General features: G+C 44.0%; 1 protein-coding gene across 5 annotated transcripts in view; it reads left to right on the top strand.

The window, feature by feature from the left end:
* Positions 1-22,696, top strand: part of Palm2akap2 (PALM2 and AKAP2 fusion) — a 332,065-nt gene that overhangs the window by 174,775 nt on the left and 134,594 nt on the right. The window lies entirely within an intron of this gene.

The following is a 22,696-nucleotide window of genomic DNA, read 5'->3' as shown; positions in this document are numbered from 1 at the left end:
CTATGGGCCATCTACCTATGCTTATAACGTTTATCAAAACAAGTCTTGGGGGGCTAAGGAAATGACTCTTTGTAAAAGAATACTTGCTGCACAGCATGAGGACCTGAGTTCAAATCCCCAGCACCCATGTAAAAGAGATGGACATGGCTGCATGTTCCTGTGACCCCAGTGTTGGGAAGTGGAGACACTTCCCAAGTAATCCCAGGGGTTACTTGGTCAGTCAGCCTGACTGACATGGTGTGATGGTTTGAATGAAATGACCCCACAGGCTCCTATATTTGAATCCTTGGTCCCCAGTTGGTGGAACTGTTTGGGAAGGATTAGAAGGTGTGGCCTTGTTGGAGGAGGGGTGTCACTGGAGGCAGGCTTTGACTCTTGCCATGTCCAGTGCCCTCTCTCAATTCCTTCCTGTAGTTTGAGATGTGAGCTCTTTCCTGGTTGTTCTGCTCTCATGTTATGGACTCTAATCCTCTGAAACTTTTAGCTGAATCAGATGCTTTCTTTTATAAATTGCCTTGCTCATGGGTTTCAGCACAGAAATAGAAAAAAAGGAACTAATGCAAATGGTCAGCTTCAGGTCCAGCGAGAGATTCTGCCTCAGGGGAGTAAAGTAGAGTGAGAGAATAGAACACCCAACATGTGCATACACACATGCACCCACACTCACACACATGCATGCACATACTCACACACAAGCACACATACCACATACACACATACACACACATGTACACACATTCACACACATGCACACATACTACATACACACGCACTCACACATGCATGTACATACACACACATGCACATGCACACACACTCACACACATGTACCCACATACACATATACCACACACACACACACACACACACACACACACACACACACACACACACACACTCAGTTTTTATAGGAACAACTCCACTCTAAGGTTTATTTATTGGAATTGAGTTGCTCTAATGTCAACTCCATCTGTTATTGGAGCTGGGCTGATCTGGACTTTCTGCTTTCTATTCCTGTGGTCTTTAACATGCTGTGCTTTTGCAGAATTGGACAGCCCCATGCCCTGCTCCACTACCTTTCTTCTAGGCTACATGTGCCTTCCAGATCACTCAGACTTCTAATATCGATGGAAGAGAGGTGCAGAATGAGCTTGCGCTTCCTTGTGTTTCTCTGGCTCCACGGGGGCCCAAGAATATGTTAGTCAGGAGTCTTTGGGTTGCAGGACACAAAGCCTAATTTGAACTGGTCTGGAAAGAAATGGTTGTTTATTAACTCACACAGTCTGATGACAGGAAGGGCAATGGGCCAGCTGGGCACTATGACTAACCAGGGCTTGAGTGTGACTAACCAGGGATTCCAGATTCCACTGGAGCTATGCTGCTGACCTCCTGCCTCTCTCTTTGGTCAGCAGGCATTCAGGCAGGCTCTCGCCACTGCTGGAGACTTGGCTGTCCTTAACTCCCAGCTTCTCCATTTTCAGTTCACAATTAGGACGAGGAGACACAGTTGCTGGGTTTAGAAGAGCCCTTGAGTGGCCATCCAGTCTATTTCTGGACCAGGGCCCAGAGCCACTTCAGATAGCCTGACCTGGAATGTTGTGGGAAGGATGGCAGGTGGTAGCTTTTTCCCAAAACATAACACTGGAAAGAGTGAAGGAACATTTACCAGAAAACCCTAGAGGTGAGTGGGTGAGGGAATGGATGGATGCCTGCCTTTCAGCAGTGGATGGAGTAGACAAAGAGAGGGAGAAGAAGGAAATCCCCATCTTTCCCAGTACCCACGGTCTACATATCAGGACGAGACATGCTGCAGAGGTCAGTAGTACTCAGAAGAAATGGTTGGGATATCAAAGATCTTAAGAAGCCAAGCTCATCTATTCAACCAACTTCTGCACACCAGCACTTTGTTCAGTAGCCTGCCTGGACTAAACTTATTGGAATGAGAAGCCCTCATGTGATGTCAAACCTGTCACCAGTTGACCAGCTGCTTCCAAAGATAAAAACATAGACACTCTTTGAAAAAAAAATAGCATCTATGTCTCAGCTAGTTACTACCCCCACCTTACTGATGCAAGCACTCAAGGCTCTCTTCCTACCCCAGCTCAGCCTTCCAGAATATGAGGCATTCCACCATCCTCAAAGAAGAATTGTAGTGAGAGTTGTTGGTCTCTCTGTGACCTTCTGTTTCATCACACTGAATCCTTGAGTAGAGATTGGTTTCCCATCCCTTTAAGTCAACTTCTTTGTTTCTCTTGGAATTCTCCTTGAGATTTCTTGTCTGGTATGACTTCTAGAGCTTTTATTTTATATGTTCTTTTAATGAAGCAATCGTCTTGATGAAGTGATGTGCACTTATATATAAGAACTCAGGATGGCATACAGTCTTTCATCCTAGTGCTTAAGAGGCAGAGGTAGGATGATCTCTATAAGATCAAGGCCAGCCTGCTCTACAGAGTAAAATCCAGGGTAGCCAGGGCTACATTGTGAGACCTTGTCTCAAGAAAAGCAAAAACAAATAAATAAATAAACTAATGAGAGAAGGAAAGAAGACTAATTCACAGGACTGGAAAGATTGTTCAGTGGTTAAGAGCTCTTGCTGTTCTTTCAGAGGACTGGAATTTGGTTTCCAGCATACAATGGAGAATCACAACTATCAATCCAACTTCTGGGCCTGACACCCTCTTCTGGCTTCTACAGGCTTCCAAACACACATGTATCCACACACACACACACACACACACACACACACACACACACACACACACACACAGGGGGGTATGGAGGGGGAGACAATAAATCTTTGAAAACAAAACAAAAACTCACTAAGCTATCCAGGTTGTTTTGTGAGGAGCTCTTCTTTCTCAAGGTAAATGGAAGGTCTAAATATGATTTAAAAAAAAAAGGGCTCCATATGAACCTGACATAGTAGAGGTGGTACATTCCCCAAATCCCAGCCAACTGATGGCTGAGGTAGGAGGATCCTGAATTTGAGGCCAACCTGGGCTACATACTGACACTCTGCCAAAAACAGAAAGGATGGAAGGAAGGAAGGGAAGAAGGAAGGAAGGTAGAGACAAAGATAGAGAAAAAAGAAAGAATGAACAAAAGAAAGAAAGGAAAGAGAGAAAGAAAGATCTTCACTTTTTTTTTTTTTTTTGCATCAGAGGCTCAGGAAGGTTGAAGAGCTCAGCTAATGCTCACACTACAGCAGCTGAAGTTGCATGTGGTGGGTTCAGACCTGCACGGACTTGACCTCCAAAAGCCCCCATTTCTCACTAGCACAGGGCTTTCAAACAGATCCTATGACTGCCTGGGCCACTTGTTAAGAGTTGGGTAGTGGAGCACTTGGCGGGCACCTTTGAGGCTCTGGTTATACTCCCCAGCACCACTTAAAAAGGAAAGTGCCACTCACCAGGCAGGAGCTCTGGCTGCTTGATTACAGGGCACTGGTGCTGCCCATGCAGAGCAACTGTTCCAGCTGGTTATTTCCAGCTGTCATTTCACTGCACAAGGTGCTTTCCCAAACAGTAGTACTCCATTTGAGAGGAAGAATCTCACTGTGGTTAGGGGCCCAGTTTCTGGTGCTATATATGGTGTTTGGGAGCTGGCTAGTTCCATATCTGTTCCTCTGTTTCCTTTTTTGCAGAACCAGGATGCCCTTCTTGGCATCCTTATTCTCCTAAAGCTGTTAGGAGGAAAGACCAGTCTACAGAAAGGATAGAGAATAGTGCACCAGAAACAAGGCACCATTGCATACATTTGCAATCCCAATACCTGAGAGGCAGAGGCAGGAAGATTAAAAGTTATTTTGGATATATTAAGAAAAGTGATATTACATATACTATCATGTACTTTTCTTTTAGTTAATGACATATTCTAGGAAGCTTCCTATACTAGTGTGTGTGTGTGTGTGTGTGTGTGTGTGTGTGTGTGTGTGTGTGTCCATTGATGGAATATGCTGTTGGCATTATTGCATGGTGGCATAATATTCAATCATGTGGATGTGGGTATACTTCTGTTTCTTCCCTAATTACTAATAGTGGGCGCGCATCTCCCTAAGGGGGCAAGTAGAATAAAGAAGTCAGTGCATGGATAAGGCGACTCTCCTGGTATCAAGAAGACTCAAAATTTGAAGCCAGTCTCAGGATCTCTCTGGATATGAATATCCCTCCTAAAACATTTTATATAAAATCATGAATAAGGGTGCCCATTAGCACCAAGGAAGTAATTTCCACAAACCCTCAATGATTGGGATGTGAATTTATTGAATAAATCATCACCTTTTCCTTTCTTGGCATCAAGAGGTAAAAAATTATTCAAAAGTCTGGAAGTCTGGTGTGATGTGGAAAACCCTCCTTTGGTGTGTATGGCTTCACTTTTCCTTTTGTTCTTGGCCACCCTTTTGAAGCTAACTCCTTCATTGTCTTTGAAAGCCTTGATCCTATCTGGCTTTATTTATTTATTTGTTTGTTTGTTTGTTTATTTATTATCCCATCTGATAATACTATTGGGGTAGGTAAAATAAATTAGTGTTGTGATGCATAGTGCTTGTCTCTTGGATGGACCACTAAGTAAAAATTACAATCCTGAACATCTCCTTGTATGTGCAATCACTGCAAGTCAGGTGAGATGGATGTATTGAACAGGAGACAGGGCTCAGGGTGTGGCTGAGTAACAGAGCACTTGGCTAGCATGCACCCAGGCTCTGGGACACATCTCAGCACTGGAAAGTAAATAAATTAATATGGGGTTGGAGAGATGGCTCAGTAATTAAGGGTACATGTGGTTCTTCCAGAGAACCCAAGTTTGGTTCCCAGAACCCGCTTCAGGGGACTCGCAACTGCCTGTAACTCCAGTTCCAGAGGATCGGACACCAACTTCTGCCCTCTCTGGGCACCCACACACATGTGTACATATACACACAGATACACATAGAGGTAAATAAAAGTTGTGTCAAGAAAGAAAGAAAAAAAAGAAAAAGAGAGAGAGGAAGGGAGGGAAAGAAAACTAGCTAATTATCTGATAGTTTAACTAATTAAAGGAGTATACTCACAACAACTTACCCCTGAGTAAGTTGTTGTGAGTAAGGCTGGGAGTGTAGCTCAATGGTAGATTGTCCTTCTTAGCATGCATGAGACCCCAGGTCCAACCTCTAACACCCCCAAATCACAGTTAATACGAGGCAACTGCTTCTTATTAGGAGTTTATGCTTCACGACTCTAGGAAGGCTGTGGGTTCAGCTTTTAGAAAACAAGGCTTATCTGCATTATGTTCCTAAACTAGGCATCTGCTACCTGCAATGAGGTAAAATGCTTTTAGGATTTTTACCCCCATGTGGAATATGTTTAATTATCTTATAAAACTCTACTGAGTAGTCTTTTATCCTGCCACAGACCTCCCAGTTAATCTGTCATCTCTCTCACCTCATTAAATTGGCTCCAACTGGTAATTCTTCATCAAATTCAAAAGAAATATGAACACCATCACCACCAAGACCCAGATCTGAAAACAATTAACCTGGGGCTGTGCTTCAAAATACAAAGAGAGCTAATGTCTAATAAAGCCTTGGAATAATGTGTTCTTTGAGTCAGCTCTGGGGAAAATGAAAGGCGTAAAAGCTGTGGAAAAGCTTAGGGGGGAAGTAGATTTGATTAGATGTTATTATACGTGCTTTCCTGAATTATTCTGCTACAGTTCATAGTGAACCTCCCAATTTTACAGTCATTTTCTTGGCCTTGACATTCTGGTCTGTCTTACTTTAACTGTCAAGGCTATGAACAGAACTCAGTTTTACTGGTGGCCTTTAACAGAGGAATTCTGAAAATAAAAGGCTCTAAGTGCTTCCCACAGAGGGTTCCTGCTGACTTTCTGATAGGAATTTCCCAGGATTCTTTCCCGACATCTTCTCTGACATTCAGGCACAGCTTCTCAGGACTACAACCTCCCTGACTTAGATTCTCTAACTCCCTTGTTTGTGCCAATTAAAGCAAGCCTTGGGCTGGGCCTATGATGTAATCTTGAAAATACATTTCAAAAATGTTGACACTCTCTAGAGAGGCAGTACCTTCCTTGCCCTTCATCTCCTCTGTTCACTTTCCCGTTCTCCTCTTCCTCGTCTTTGAACTCCATGTGTTTGACATCATTTGGGAAGTTCTCTCTGTTATTTTGGTTACTGCCATGGAAAACATAGAGCTTGATGTCTCCTGTCTTCCTCTAACACTCTCTATCGTATTTTTTGAGACAGGATCTCTCACTAAATCCAGAACTTGGCAGTTTCCACAAAACTGGCTGGCCAGCAATTCCCCAGGATCTACCTTTCTCCCTGGTGCCCAGTCTGGGTTTCCAGATGCAAGCTGCCTTACTTGGCTTTTTACATAAGTCCTAGGGGTCCATACAGTTTACCCACTGCCCAAGTGCTGTCTCTTTTTATGGAAACATTTTTTTGGGGTGTCAGAGATTGAATCCAAGGCCTTATACACATGAGGCAACGCTGCACCCGAGTCATACTCCCAGCCTCTCTCTGAAACAATAAACTCTTCAAATTGAGTAGGAATTTATTAATTCCAGATACATTGATTTATAAGATTAATCATTTCTTTGATTAGCCAATTTTGACCAATTTTATATAGCAATTACATGGGGCATTTGCTGCAACTCGTTGTCCCTTGTCCCTATAGTTTGCTATTCTCATTTGCCATCACTCATGTCTATAGTACTTTTGAATGATAGGCCATTGTTAATATTTTCCAGATATATTATGCAAGCCCATATTACAACAACAATAACAAAAAAATCTTCTAAGCCAGGTGGTGGTGGCACATGCCTTTAATCCCAGCAGAGGCAGAGGCAGGCTATGAATTCAAGGCCAACTCAGTCTACAGAGTGAGCTCCTCCCCTACTTTAAAAATTTTAACATTTACAAGGAAGGTTTTAAAATAGGGGAGAAAGAAATGAGGAATGGAAAGAAGGAGGGAGGGTGATGGGAATAAGAAGAGGAAGAGAGGGAGGGGAGAGAGAAAGAAAGGCCTGGAGGGAAGGAAGAAGGAAAGAAGGAAAGAAAGAAAGAAAGAAAGAAAGAAAGAAAGAAAGAAAGAAAGAAAGAAAAATCAAAGAGACGAAGGATGTTTAAGAGGTAAAGAATTCTATATGCTTTGGAACCAAGGACAAAGTGGATCTTTTGCTATGGTTGTACCATTTTGTTTGTCTTTGTTGCAGGCAGGGTCTTATTGCAGAACATTTGTGTACACTGTGAAGATGTCTCTTTGCCAAGGCGCCTTCTGACTGCTTTAATAAAGAGCTGAATGGCCAATAGCTAGGCAGGAGAAGATAGGCAGAATTTCCAGGGAGACAGAGGAAGAGGAGGAGGAATCTAGACTTAGATTTTATCAGCAGACTGGAAGGAAGTTGGATGTGCTGTACTGAGGAAAGGTAAAAGCCACCTGGCAGAATGTACATTAATAGAAGCAGGTTAATTTAAGTTATAAGAACTAGTGGGGACAAGCCTAAGCTAAAGGCCAAGCTTTCATAATTAATAAAAGTCTTCATGTCCTTATTTGGGGACTGGCAATCCAAAGATAGTCTGACAAGAAAGCTTGCTACATGGTGTCCTGCAGCCCAGGCTGATCCTGAACTCACTATGTAGCCAAAAATGTTCTTAAACTTCTGAATCTCTTTCCCTACCTTGAAGTAACAGGACTCCAAAACTGTGCCACCATACCTAGGCCAACTGAGTCTTCAACAAGAAGGACACCTCTTTATTTACCTGTCAGTATCTCTCTCAGCAGATCTCTTACTCCCCACCTTTATTTGAAAATAGGCTGTACTGGCTAGGCTGTGGTGGTGCATACCTTTTATCCTAGCACTTGGGAGGCAGAGGCAGGCAGATCTCTGATTTCGAGGCCAGCCTGGTCTACAAAATGAGTTCCAGGCCAGTCAGAGGTGTTACACAGAGTAACCCTGTCTTGGAGAGAGAAGGCGGGGGAGGGAGAGGGGGAGAGGGGGAGGGAGAAGGAGGAAGAAGACGAGAGGGAGAAAGAGAGATGAAAGAAAGGAAGAAAGAAAGAAAGAAAGAAAGAAAAGAAGGAAGAAAGGAAAGAAGGAAGGAAGGAAAGAAAAAAAGAAAGAAAGAAAAAGAGAAAAGAAGCTGTACCCTTCTGCCATCTGTTCCCATGGTAACAACAGAGGCAAGTGGTTGTGGGTCATGTGCTCAGAGCTCATGACAAATGTTCTCCAACTTCAAAGGATGCTGTGGACAGGGCTCCATTTTCTTCTGTTTACTTTTGGGATCAAGATGATAGGTCCTCTTTTACTCTCTCGCCTCTTATAATTATGCCTCCAAATTCTATTCTCCTTCAATTCTTACATTCGTCAGGGAAGTGGACTTTATCTTGATAAAAATAAGCCTTGTTGTCTAGTGTTTGTCACCCCAAGGGGCTACCTTCAATACATTGTTCAGGTAGTGAACCCTTCTCAGGTCCTCTGGCTGATCTCAGGGACAACACGAAGGATATAGAGAGATCTGTTGTTTCCAACCTCAGCTGACTGTGTCACTGCACCTAGAGGAACCCTGAAAATCTGCTGTCAGTTCAATTTGGGCCAGCCTCTTTTTTTTATCATTTTTTTATTTGAATTAGAAACAAGATTGATTTACATGACAGTCTCAGTTCCCTTCTCCCTCCCGTTCTCCCCTACCACCCCCCCAACTAAAACCCTACCTATCACATAACCTTTCTTCTATTCTTCCCCTGACTCAACCTTTCTGCTCCCTCATGACTTCTGCATCCTTCCTCTTCTTCCCTTCTCATTCTCCTAGCTCCCTCCCCCCCTCCTTCCCATGCTCTCAATTTGCTCAGGGGATCTTGGTCCAGCCTCTTAATTACATGGTAAATTGCCGTGGGTGGCTGCCCTTTGACACTAGCTGTGTGGGCACATAGATTGTATCTCAATGTCTCCAAAGATCCTGTATCACTTACTGTTCTCAGTGCTGTCACAAAATACCTGACAAACAGCAGCTTACAGAAGGAAGGTTTGTTTTGGTTTAACAGGGTATCGTCCATCATGGTTAGGAAAGGATAGATACAGGAATACAACGAGTTGGTCACATTGAGTCCACAGTCAGAACCCAGAAGATGTTTGTGTTCGTCTCATTTTGTTCTTCCCCTTTTTAATCAGTCTGAGACCTCAGCTCCTGGGATGGGGCCACCCACATTTAGGGTGGGGCTTTCCTCTCCAGTTAAACCCCTCTGGAACCCCTCATAGACACTAGCAGAGATGTCTCCTGTGAGACTTTGAATCCAGACAAATGGACAATGAAACACTAGAAATTCTACTTTCATTACTAATTGCCTCTTTAAATGTCTACCAAAGGGAAGAAATATGGTGATTTTTCTGAGTCCTATACTATTCCAGGATAGAAAGATTCAGGGAAAGAAAACTCCTGATTTTCACCACTATTTAATGTGTGGTTCCTTTACAGATTTGCTAGAAGGCCTTATGCAGATGCAGGGCCCCTTCAGTGTAAGCCACATAAGCATTTCCCATATGTAACATTACATAAGACACTCTATGTTGGCCCCAGTCGAAACATAGACCTGGAGATATTCCAGAACCAACTATTCAGATTCTTAGTATTGCTATAGGAGCTACTGTTATAAGAAAATAGCTCCAAGCTGGATGTGGTGGTGGTACATGCCTGCAAGCCCAGCACTTGGAAGGCAGAGGCAGAAAGATGGTTGCAAATTCAAATCTAACCTGGTCTAGATAGTGAGCTCTAGGCCAGCCAACGCTACATAGCAAGACCCTATCTCAAACAAACAAACAAACAAGTACGATGACTCTCAAACTCGGCTGTCTATTAAGCAAAGGTCCACAGTATTAACTACACAGAACACAGACAGCTCTGTCTTCCCTCAAGCAGCATCTGCCCAATGCTCCAAGTCACTTTAGTGGGGAGGTACAGACAGGACAGTGACATGGGCAGAGATTGATGCATTTGTCAGAACTATTTATCCTCGGTTTACTGTGCGATGAGCATGAGCTCAGAATCCCGTAGGTCTTTGCTAATGGCTTTACTCATGGAAAAAGGAAACGATGATACTGGCATGCTTTCTCTGCATTTTCCACATTTCCCCATAGCACTGGGAAATTTGTTTCCAACTAGTGTAGGACTTACTCTTAAGCTGTGAAGGTCCAGGGCTTCCTTTGGGCATCTACTCCTCCCCTCTGGTTCTGACAGAAGCACCAGTTCAGGATGCAATACTCTAAGAGGAGCAGCCCTGCATCCCTGGCTAAGGGGGGGGGGAGGGCAGAGTACTTAAAAGAATTTTTTTCACATGAGGGCCATTGAGATGACTCAGTGGGTAAAAGAGTTCAATTCCCCAGAACCCATGAAGGGGAGAACCTACTCCTGATATCTACATATGTGCTGTGGCACTTACAAATACACATAGAGACACACACACACATGAATAAAAACAAAAGTAACTCATAAAGGGAGGAAGCTGGCAACACAGATCAGTGATGGAGCACTTACCTCTCTTCCATGAAGTTGTAAAACTGATAAGGAGGTGGGGGTTGGGAGTGTTGCTAACAGGCAGGAGTCCAAAGCAGTCACCATCTACTGTGCTCCCTTCCCTCCATCCATCCTCCATCCCTCCCTCCCTTCCTCTCCAGTCCTCTCCCTAGTTCTTTGTGCTTCTTTCCCTTTTCTCTGTTTATGTGTCTCAAACTGGGCAGCTTTGTATCTGTCTCCCCCATACAGCTTTCCTCCTGTCTCTAGGCTTGCTTCTTCCTATATAGTGTTCCAAATGTCTATTATGACTGGCTACTGGGCTGGCAAGAGCTGGACTATCTTTAAAAGGCAAGGAAGGGAGAGAAATGGAGCCAGCCAAAACGGAATTCTTTTTAGTAGCTGGAGGGATGGAGGAAAGGAGGAAGTGACAGTAATACCTCTGTCCCACACCATCTAGCAAATCACCAAAGTGAGCCCGTGTCATTGTGAGTTGTGTGTGCTCTAAGAGTTTGTGTTTGTGTCCACGAACTGGGTGAACTTGCACATGCCAAGAAAGGAAGACTTCAGGTCATAAATGCTCTTGTGCTGCCTTGTGGATACATCCTAAATCAACTTTGACAGTGTCTGGGGTCCAGCTCCTGACTTCTGCAGTAGATCAGACTCCCAGGGGAGGTTTTAACTTCGATAACTATTAGCCTTGTCTGTTACCAATCATACAAGCACGCTAGAAAAAAAAAATCCTGTATCATAAAATAATCTACTGTCTTCAGCATATCCAGCCCATAGCTGCTCAGACTCAAATCCTTTAAACAAACCACTCCACCTTCCTCCCACACATATCACAGACTGACTGCTGATAGCATTTAGCAGCCCAGCCAAGTCCTGGAATCCATTCTGACCACCTCCTGCATCCCCATCCTCCATTGCTCATATTTCTCTGCTCATCTTTATTTTCTTTGCAATCCAACTCCCTCTGCTACTCCTACGCATAGCCTTTTTAAGCTCCTGCCCAATACCCACATCTATTTTCTCCCAGGGTACTCCTTCCTTGGGCCTGACCCTGATGGGAGGCTCTGACACACTACCTCACCACTTACCTGGTTCTGTGAACTGCCCTCTGCTCACACCAGCTGTGGGTCAGGGCTTTCTCCATTTTATGCCTTTCCCTAGTGGTACCCATATGTATTCATGTGCTAAAGTTGCCATCACAACCTACCATAACATGGCTACAAGCTAGAAGGGTTACCATTTGGTCAAGGGGTCTAAGGACTACTCTCAGACCTTTCCTGAACTTTACACAGAGCATTTCCAATCTTTTTCTATATGCTCCAAGTGGGTTTTCTAAACGCCTGAATGAGCTCATTATACTATGTCCCTCCAAACCAGAGCAGGAAAGGAAAGGACTTTTGGGTAGACATATGACAATCCTGCCCACCTATCTAGGGAAAATTTGTGTGATAAGCAAGGCCAGAAGATGGGGCAGTGATGGAAATCAGGTTGCCTGGGAGAAACTCATCTCCCACATTGCCTGCCGATCCCCGAGAACAGGGCCAGATCTTTGCATCAGTCTCCCAGCCCCAGCCTGGCACACAACGGAAATACAATAGGGAAGGATGTGGTCACAGCTACACTTTGGAAAGCTTTTGATGGACATGAGAGAGAAGACAGTCTTGAGACATGGACTTAAAGGCTTGTGCTCTGGAGTAGGGGTGGAGAGGATGGGTCTGGTAGGTGGCGAAGGAAGCATCTCCAAGGCTTCTGTCTGCCACTGTTGCCTTCAGCCTGACGTGGCAAGACAGGAAAATGAAGGCCCACAACTTGGGTGGCTTTCCCAAGAATTGAGAAACCAAACATGTCCCCATCACCGACTGCCCTGGAGTTTTAATTAACATTTAAAAAATGTTTATGTGTGTAAATGTTTGCCTACATTGCACATACCACATATGTACAGTGATTTAAGGAGTCCAGAAGACTTAAGGGCATCAAGTCCCATGGAACTGGATTTAGAGTCAGTTGTGAACTGCTCTGTAAGTGTTAAGAACTGAACACTCGTCCTCTGTAAAAGCAACAAATGCTCTTAACTGCTGAACCATTTCTCCAGTCCTGGAGTTTTATTTATTGGCTAAGGTATTTTCTCTGAATGGAGTTTGGATCCAAGATAGTGGCTTGGGTTTGTATTTGCATTTGACTTCATAGCGTGTTCGAGTGCACGTGTGCATGTGTGCGTGTATATGAATAAATATCAATTACCTTTCCATCTAAGCAAACCAGGCCATACAACCTGTCTGTTCAGGTATATGGAGAATGTAACTTTTTTTTTATATAGGACCTGCAGAGAAGCCCCACAGAACAGAAATCTTTACAAAAGAATTAGAGTAAGCCAGGTTTTAGGCTGTTAATTCCCAAGTGGGAACTCTTTTGGGGAACAGTCTTTGAGATGCCTGTGGATCACATGGTTGCCCAAAATGGCCTTAATTTCTAAGCACAGGCACAGGCCTGCAGAAACAACTGTTTTCCAAATGAGTTTGGACCACTAGGGTCTTCTAAAACTCTTTTAAAATTGCATCAGACAGCTTTTCTGCTCTCATTTTCCTGTGGTTGGAGTCTGTTTCCCCTTCCTAAACAGAAGGTGCTAAAAAGACCTGTGAGAATAGAACAGGAGACAAAACAACCAGGTTTCTGACCCAGTCCTCAATGCTGTAGTGAAGAAAACTTTTCCCCGTCAGAGGAGGCATAAGTCCTCTGGGCAGCTGGAGCTAGCTTCGTGTCCACATATATACAAGCTTACACATAAACTCATATGTGTACACACACACACACACACACACACACACACACACACACACACACACACACACACACACGTGCAAATATGTTCATGGGCTGTGAGTATACAGTCTGTATGCACAAGCCCAAAGGTGCCTATGTGCATATGTTCTTAGGCAAATTACTGATCTCTTGAAATTTCCTGCATTCCCCTCCCCCTTTGGTTTTGTTGTTTGTGTTTGAGACAAGGTCTTATTCTGTAGCCTAAACTGCCCTAGAACTCTCTATATAACCCATGCTGGCCTTAAATTTGAGGCAATCTCTCCTGCTTCAGTCTCTTGAGTGCTAGAATTATAGGCACAAGCCACCATACCAGCTTGAAGTCTCATTTTTGCCATCTACTTATTTCATAAAAATAAAACAGTAATGTTGCCTATTTTTTTTACTTGGATTCTGTTGTTGTTTTAAGATTTATTTATTCATTTTATTTATGCATATGATGTGTGTATGCCACATATGTGCTTGCTTGAGGAGACCAGAAGAGGGCATCCTATCACCTTGAGCTGGAGTGGTGAGCTACCTGCAGTGGGTGCCAAGAACTGAACTCAGGTCTCAGGTCCTCTCCAACAGCAGCAGCAGCAGTTCCTAGTTACTGAGCCATCTCTAGCCCCCTGCCTGTCTTGGAGACAGAGTCTTGTGTATCCCAGGCTCTCTTCAAGGTCTCAGTGTAGCCTAGGATGTTACTGAATTCCTGATTCTCCTGCCTCCACCCACCAAATGCTGGATTTATATGGTGCTGGTGATGGAACCAGAGCTTTGTTGAATGCTAGGCAAGTACTACATCCCCAACCCAATAGTACCCCTGTTGTTTGTTTTTGTTTAAAACAAAATTATTTGTGGAGGAGGAAGAGGGACCTGGGATTGACATGTAAAATAATTTTCTTTCTAATAAAAAAAAAACAAAAAAAGAAAAAACAAAAACAAAAAATATCCAAGTCAAAAAAAATATATTATTTGTGATACAGTGTGTATGAAGTAGAGAACTAGAGAACAATGAAGACACACGATAGACACTGATGGAGCAATAGCTATTATTATGAACAGGACCATTCCTCCTTACCCCATGCTTAGAGGAAGAGGATCAGGCAGGAACAACAAACTGCCTTCTCATCCCAGCTACCAGGTAGAAAGTTTGCCTGGGCTCTCTGTTGGGTACTAATCCCACACTGAAGCTCAGAGGTCCAGGGTGCTTTTGTAGTCTTCATCTTGTCTGTCTTCCTAGAGCTCTGTTCTTCTGCTTCTCCTCTGCAAACTGGATTGTCCTAGATCCCCAGAGCACTGTGTCCTGGAGCTATTAGTGTGTTTTTGTGTACACATGTGTGCATGTCAGTGTGTATATGTGTGTGTACATATTGTGTATTTCAGTATGTGTGTATATACTTATATGCATGTATATGTATGCATGTCTATGTTCCTATGTGTGTGTTTTAGTGTGTGCCTGTGTGTGTATGTTTGTGAGTATATACATATCTGTGTGTGCACACATGTGATACATGAGTGAATGAGTGTTCCGTGACACAGTGTGTGTGTGTGTGTGTGTGTGTGTGTGTGTGTGTGTGTAGCAAAGAACAACATCACATATCATTTCTCAGGCACCCTCCATCTTGTATTTTGAAACCAAGTCTCATTGGCCTGCAACTCGGTGGTAGACTAGACTAAGATGGCTGGACACCCAGCCTGTTACTGTGAGCTAGGACTATAGGCATGCCACCACCACAAGCAATTTTCTGAAGCTATGGGATTGCTGTTTGGATCTTGGTTGCCGCAAAGTGACCCCTAAGCCTAGTGTGAACATTTGTTGAATTTCGTGGGCCTAGATCTGGTTGTGCTCCAGGGACGCTGTGATTGAAACCTTTTCTATCCATAGTAGCAATCTCAGTTGGTAACTCGTATATTTGTTTCTTACATTTTGGTCTCCCAACTAGACTTGATTAGCAGTCTTCTGTGCTACAGTTAGCCCTTGACTGAGGCCCTGCTGAGGGGTAGGTGTGTTTTAGCAATTAAGAAACTGATTGCATATTGATTCCTCTGGCTTCCCTGCTAGACTGAAAGCCACACCAGGGGGCCTTTTTTGTTTACTGGATGGATTACTAAATTGTCTGCAAGGAATAGTTACTTGGTAAATGAGGATGTAATTAAAGCAATGACAACTTTCCTTTGAGTTGAGTTTGAGAAATCAGACACCGCCTGCATGAAAGCCCTGGGGAATCATCCCCCCTCTTTGGATCTCTTTCCAGCATGTCCTCAAGAATCCGTCACCATCTCTAAAGATAAGCAAAACACTCATGATGGGGTTTTCACAAACATTAGTTCTATAGAGGCTGATACAGGAGGATCTCCACGAGTTTGGGGCCAGCCCTGGACTGTAGAGTGAGACCTTGTCTCAAAACAAAAGCAGGGCTGGAGCAAAGGCTTGGGAAGTTAAGAGCCCTTCCTGCTCTGGCAGAGGACCTGAGTTTGGTTGCTTGCATCCACATGGTGCTCCACAACCACAGTTCCAGAAGATCTGACACTTTCTCTGACTTCTGTGGGCACTAGTACACAAGTATGTAGCACATACATCTATGCAGGTAAAACACTCATCCATGTAAGATAAAAGTAATGAAATCTTGTCAAGTATAGTGTCACATGCCTTTAATCCCAGCATAAGGGAGGCAGAGACGGGCAGATTTCTGTGAGTTCAAGGACAGCCTGGTCTATAGAGTAAGTTCCAAAATAGCCAGGGCTATGTAGAGAGACTGTGTCTCAATAAATAAATAAATACTTTTTTAAAGAACATATGTATTAAAGAATATATATATTTCAAGCGGGGCCGTGGTGGCACATGCCTTTAACTCCAGCACTCGGGAGGCAGAGGCAAGAGGATCTGAGTTCCAAGCCAGCCTGGTCTATAAGAGCTAGTTCCAGGACAGCCTCCAAAGCCACAGAGAAACCCTGACTCAAAAAACCAAAATGGAAAAAAAAGAATATATATATATATATATATATATATATATATATATATGTATATATATTTCTATCACTTGCTAGCTTGTAGTTGATTGTCTCTTACTCTTTTTACTCTTTGCTCGTTGGGGTCCACCTGGTCATAGAGTCGTGTTCTTACTTATGAATGCCTGGCCTTTGCTTGACTTATTTTTTGCCAGTTTTTCTTAAATTAAATTATCCTGACTACCTTTTGCCTCTGGGCTTTTTCCTTTTCTTACTTCTGTACATCTTACTCTATGGCTGGTTCCGTGGCTGGCTGGTTGGGTGGCTGTGTGGCTGGGTGGGCTGGGTAGCTGGCCTCCTTATTCTATCTTGCTCCCTCTTTCCAGATTTCTCCTTCATTTATACTCTCTGGCCATTCAGGTCTTTATTAGACAATCAGGTATTTTACAGGCAAAGAGTCACAGCTTCACAGAATTAAACAAATGCAGCATAAACAAAAGTAGCACACCTTAAAATACTCTAACACTAGTTCAATACGTTTCAGACTCAGTTTTCTCATCTGCAAAGTGGGGATAATTTTGGATCTGGCTGATCTGGTTATAAGGGATGAAGTGAAATAAATACATCCAGCAAATCTTTGTCCCACATATCTCCTGAGTAGAGTTTGGCTACCACATAGGTGGAAAAACAACAACAACAAAAAAAAAACACAAAAAAAACAAAAACAGAAAAAACAATGGTGTCAAAGGGTACAGGACAACTGAATGATAAAAAAGAAATAAAACAGGAAGGCTATGACTGCTCCTAGGTATTGTGGAGAAGATTTATTATAGATATGAGGGAGAGCACAGCCAGAGACATCTGCAAGAGTCTAGAGTGAACATGATCCTGAGCCAACCTATATGAGGAAAGGGGGAGCCAGCAGTGTAAAGGGTAGATGAAAGGGCTGGGTAACCAATACGGCAGCTGGGGAAAGAGCAGTCCAGCCAGGAGCTGTAGAAGTTTAGGGTAGAGGGCCTGGTATGCCAGTCATACTCTGTAACAGGTAGGGACTGGGGGATGCTGGGAAAACCTGGTGGCTAGGTCCTCTTTGATATGTTACACAGACACCTCAGCCTTTGGTCCCAGGTTTGAGACCTAACAACTTGGCAAGCTATAGACCTTTTTTTGGTCCTTTATTTTGCTCGTTTTAGGTTTTTGATGTTTTTGAACACTCTGTAGCTCAGGCTGGCCTAGAACTCACAGCCTTCCTTTCCAGCTCAGCCCCCTCATGCTGGGATTACAGGTGTGAGCCACCACAGCCTCCTCGGGGGTACCTAGGGAGGCTTTCCCCCTCTCAGGAGTGAAAGGTGAAGGCAAAAATTGAGGTTCAGCAACCTCTAGGCCAGTTTGAGGAAAATCCTTTGTCATTTAAAAGGTGAAGGTTTGTCTATCCCAGGTTGAGAGGCATCCTGAAGGAGGAAAGCCCCTACCACCATTGCTCCTACAGGCTTTCTCAGGGCCTGGAATGTCCATCTGCCCCAAGCAGGAGACAGCTCGGCCTCAGGAAGGATGAGACACTACCTGGGGTAGGTCGGGCTGGGTGGGTGACATCCTGCTCTGCTCCTCCAAACCCTGGGCAGGGCTTCCCATCCAAAGGAAGCAGGCCCCATCAGCTTATCCTCGGGTGAGGCTTCCGAGAGCCGGTGTTTAAAGGCAAATCATTGTTCTGAAGTTCCGCTAATTTTTTGTAACCACCCAGCTGAGGACTCCTCCAAGAACAGAATGGGATGTTTTTTAAAATCCTATGAACCAAAGGCAATTAAAAGGAGGATAAGTTCTGAAGCTTTCCACACAGAGGCTTGGGTGTGGATGAGAATGGAGACAGTGGGACCTGGCCCCCAAGGCCAGTCTTTTCACAGACAGAACATAATGACTTCACAATGAACTGATTTGCTTGGGTTGGTAGACTTCGAACCCTAGAAAGAAGGCTAGGGTGGGGAGAGAAAACCCTCATCTGTCAAATCACAGCCTTGCAGCACTGCTTGTGGGACCTGGACAGACTCTTTCCTCCTCAGAAGCACAGAGTTCAAAGGCCTGACTCTATACTTCCCATGGCTCCATGGCTGCCAAGGTCATTGGGTTGAGGAGGGGAGAAAACCTGCAATGGATTAAGTTCTGAAGCAACGTCCAACTTTGATGGAGAAGGAATCCAGAAAGTCACAGCAAGCAAGAGCAGTCACTGCAGCACTCAAGGGCCTTCTACTGTCTGCTCTATGCTTTCCATGAGCCTAACTATGTAAGCCAGCACTGGGGGCCTTAATTCTCCATACTGTTTGTGGCTCAACTTGTCCTTAGTTTACACCAGCAGCATGACCTTGTGCAGTGGAGAGGCTGTGACCATGGGAAGGTGATGCAGAAGCTGAGGACTCATCAGGTTCCTTGTAGAGGAACAACAACAAAGTCTGCAGTCTTGAGGCCTCTCCCATTCTCAATCAGTGTGGGCTATAGTTAATGAGCTTCCACAGGGTGCTGGACTCACTGTGACCCCTCAGGGATGGGTCTGGTGAGTGGTGGGTTCTATCCTCAAAGCACTCATGCACAAAACCTCCAGGTGTGTGTGTGTGTGTGTGTGTGTGTGTGTGTGTGTGTGTGTCCATAGCATCTCCATGTGGTCCCTACCTGAGGGTCTTTTCCCAGCCCTGGGCCATGGGGCCAACCACAGGCTGTCATTACTTTGGCCTAGAATGCATCAGCTAAGGCTCGGGACTGTGCTTCCATGTCCTTGCCCTCCACTGTTAGCACCACTCCTCTTTTATCTTTTACTACTGCCAAGTTCCTGTTCCCACAAAGTTCCTGGCTATCTTAATACTTCTCATTGGAAACTAAGCATGTATCAGGCCCAGTACCTGCCCATAGTACTTAAAACTAATTGATACCAGACCAGTGAGGCAACCTTGACAGCAAAGATTATTAGACACACACACAGGGCTCTCTCTCTCTCTCTCTCTCTCTCTCTCTCTCTCTCTCTCTCTCTCTCTCTCTCTCTCTCTCTCCTCATGTCCTCATAAATGAGGCTAAAGGTCAGAATTGTGGGTTCTGCTGATGCAAAATGCAAGTCTTGCTCCAAAAAGAATAAACGATAGTGTGTTCTGAGCCAAATGAGAGGCTGTGTCCTGAGAACACAGATTTGGATTGCCCTGCATGACAGAACTCATCAGGGAAGCAGCAACATGAATTTCTGTGGTCATAGAATAAGAGACAGGCACGAATCAGTGTATCTAACAACACACTGGTGGGGACAACGAGTAGGCAGTTTACAGCAATGTTATCCCTGCTATAGACTTTAGGCATTGTGTGTTGAGTGCTTAGCCCTGGGGGTCAGGGAAAAGAATGTTTTTTGTTGTTGTTTGTTTGTTTGTTTGTTTGTTTTGTTTTTTGAGACAGGGTTTCTCTGTATAGCAGCTCTGGCTGTCCTGGAACTCAACTCTGTAGACCAAGCTGGCCTCAAACTCATAGAGATCTGCCTGCTGAGTGCTGGGATTAAAGGAGTGTGCTCCCACCACCTGGCTTAATGTTTTTTGTTGTTGTGGTTTTGTTTTTAGTTACTACATCCAAAAGTTTCACCTCACCGTCAAAGAGTATTAAGTCAGGCACAGAGATTGGTAATAAATGGCTATTAAGAAGATTAAAGATAGACCAAGGTAATTTTGGTTCTTGGATTTGCAACATTCCTACTAACTATAGTCAGCTCTAATCAGTCATCAGTCTGCAGAATCATCAGCATTAAGGAACTTCAGTCTCCAAGCCCCAGTGAGGATGAGACACCATTGTAGGGCTGAGGTTAGACACTGCCACAAGAGATTTGGTCCTGGAGGGCTGAGTCCCTCAAGGGCCTGAGTATTTATTGATGCATTCTAATGTGCATTTCTAACTAGTGACCTACATGCTTGTGTGATGACAGTCTATACTGGCTGCTCATCTCTTGGTCATCACCTTTCTTTCTTGCTGGCCAGGAATCCAGTTTACACGTTTATTCCTCTTTTGGTAGCTACATGCTGAGAGCCTCCCCACCCCAGAAGGCAGATCTGGGAAGTTTTGATGCATTTAATCTCTTTCCATAACTGGTTTAGGAATAGGTTCACATTGCATTTTGACCAGTGAGAGTATGAGAATCAGCTGGAACAGGGATTGGTTGAGGTCTTCTCTCAAAGGTGAAGGGAAGCTGGGCATGGTGGTGCCTGACTATAATTCCAACACAGGATACTGAGGCAGGAGGATCATAAGCTCAAGGCCTACCTGGGCTGCCTAGAGGAACAAAACAACAAAAAGTTAATTGAGGAAGTAAAGAGGGAAATTCTTCCCCTTTCTCAATTCTGGACATTTTCATGACTCATGGTGCTTCTGTGACCATCTCAGGAACAGAGAGGAAAGTCTAGAGAATTACAGAGCTTGACAGGTGGGATGGGGCCAGTGAATTGCTCACTTCTAATGCCGTCCTAGTTTGAAACTTTGTGTTGTACCAACCAATCCGTCTTCAGGGTTTTTTGTTTGTTTGTTTTGGGTTTTGTTTTGTTTTGAGACAGGGTCTTACTATGTATCCCTGGCTGACCTAGAACTCACTATGCAGACCATGTTGACCTCGAACTCACAGTGACCATATGCCTTCTCTCCCTGAGAGCTGGGATAAAGGCGTGTGTCACCACCATGCCTAGCCCTGTCTTCTATCTTTAAAGCCTCCAGTTACTAATCTATTACCCGAATCCTCAAATATCCTGAATGGCATGCCCACTGAAGGTAACAATGGACATATTGCTTCCATAGTTGATCTCAGCTCCTATGTCAGAGCCATTTCCTATCCCCCTTTTTTCATGTTTGTACTAACAATGACCAAAATGAGTCACCCCATATTTATCCTCAGAATGTCCTAAGTTGCTGCACCCTCAAGACCTCCTTCACTGTTGCCGTGTTACCATTTTTGGTCGGTGTTACAATCTGTCTCCATGTGTCCCAACACACATAGCTGTGTTGTCTATGGGATGCTGTACTCCAGCCCTGTGACTACCTGCTCCCAACCCAGATCCCTCTCCCAATAGATCATCCTGGGAGTCCCTGCCTTCTCCCAAGCTTGGTTGTCTCATTTCAGTTGCTCTGCCCTGTCAACTCACATACACACTGTTCAACAGTGTAATCAACAGCAGAAGAGGTATGTACCCAACAGAGCCAGGTCAGTGACCAGGAACTAGAACTTGCTGAGAGACTTAATCCTCTGACTCCAGCTAGGTGAGAAGATGCAGCAAAATCGATAAGGAATCAGTCACAGCCATTGATTTATTTGTGCCTGAGACAACTTTCTGAAACTGTCCCTGATGCAGTATTTATGAGTATACTTAGCCACAGGATGACAGCTCTCTGTATCTCTAATGAAAGGAAATGAAACCTTACTGCTACTGGGAGGGAGATGGTATTTTTTATCCCTGATGGTTTGATCTGCTCTTTCAAACATGGAATAAAAAATGCAAAGGTATTTCTAGAGATTTTAAGAATAAAATCAAATGTTGTTTCTCTTTTCAGAGAAGCTATGAATAAGAATTGGAGCAATGACATATTAAGAGTGTTTGTCTGGCTAGCATAAAGCCCTGGCCTGGGTTCACTTTCCAGCACTGGGGGGATTTGAGCTGTGAGAGGAAAGTAATTATTTGAAGCACTTCACGGATGCAGGATATGGTGGTTATCCTAGCATTTGGGTGATGTCAGAGGATCAGGAATTCAAGATCATCCTATCTTTGTGTGAGTTACAGGCCAACATGAGCTACATGAGACCCCATCTCAAAAACCAAACAAACAAGGGCTGAAGAGATGGCTCAGTAGTTAAGAGTGTTTGCTGCCCTTGCAGAAGACAAGAATTCAAATCTTAGTACCTCTGTCAGATAGCTCAAAACCATCTGAAACTCTAGCTCCAGCGGACCCAATGCCCTCTTCTGGCCTCTTTGGACACCCCACCCCTGCCATACACACACTCATAAATAAATAAATTTTTTAAACAAAACAGAAGAAAGTAGTTTATGGAGATGGACTTGTTGGCACATGCTAATACTTGGAGGCTGAGGCAGGAGGGTTGCTTCAGCCTCAACTGAGATCAATTTAATCTACATAGTGAATTTTAGAGCAATGTGAGTTATAATGAGGCCCTACCTAAAAAAGCTAAAATGAGGATCACTTTATATAGAAATGCAGTGGTTGGCCTGACTGTGGTGGTGCACACCTTTAATCCCAGCACTTGGGAGGCAGAGGCAGGTAGATCTCTGTGAGTTCCAGGACAGCCTCCAAAAAGACAAACCTTGTCTCAAAAAACAAAAAACAAACAAAAATGTAAGAAATGCATGTGTGTGTGCATGTATAATAGAATTTAAGACTTAGGTCAAATTACTCAAATATATTTTTCATATA

This window comes from Cricetulus griseus, chromosome 2 (assembly GCF_003668045.3).
Source record: "Cricetulus griseus strain 17A/GY chromosome 2, alternate assembly CriGri-PICRH-1.0, whole genome shotgun sequence".
Taxonomy (NCBI): domain Eukaryota; kingdom Metazoa; phylum Chordata; class Mammalia; order Rodentia; family Cricetidae; genus Cricetulus; species Cricetulus griseus.
Note: the sequence above shows the minus strand (reverse complement) of the source record. Positions and strands in the feature narration are given on the sequence as shown.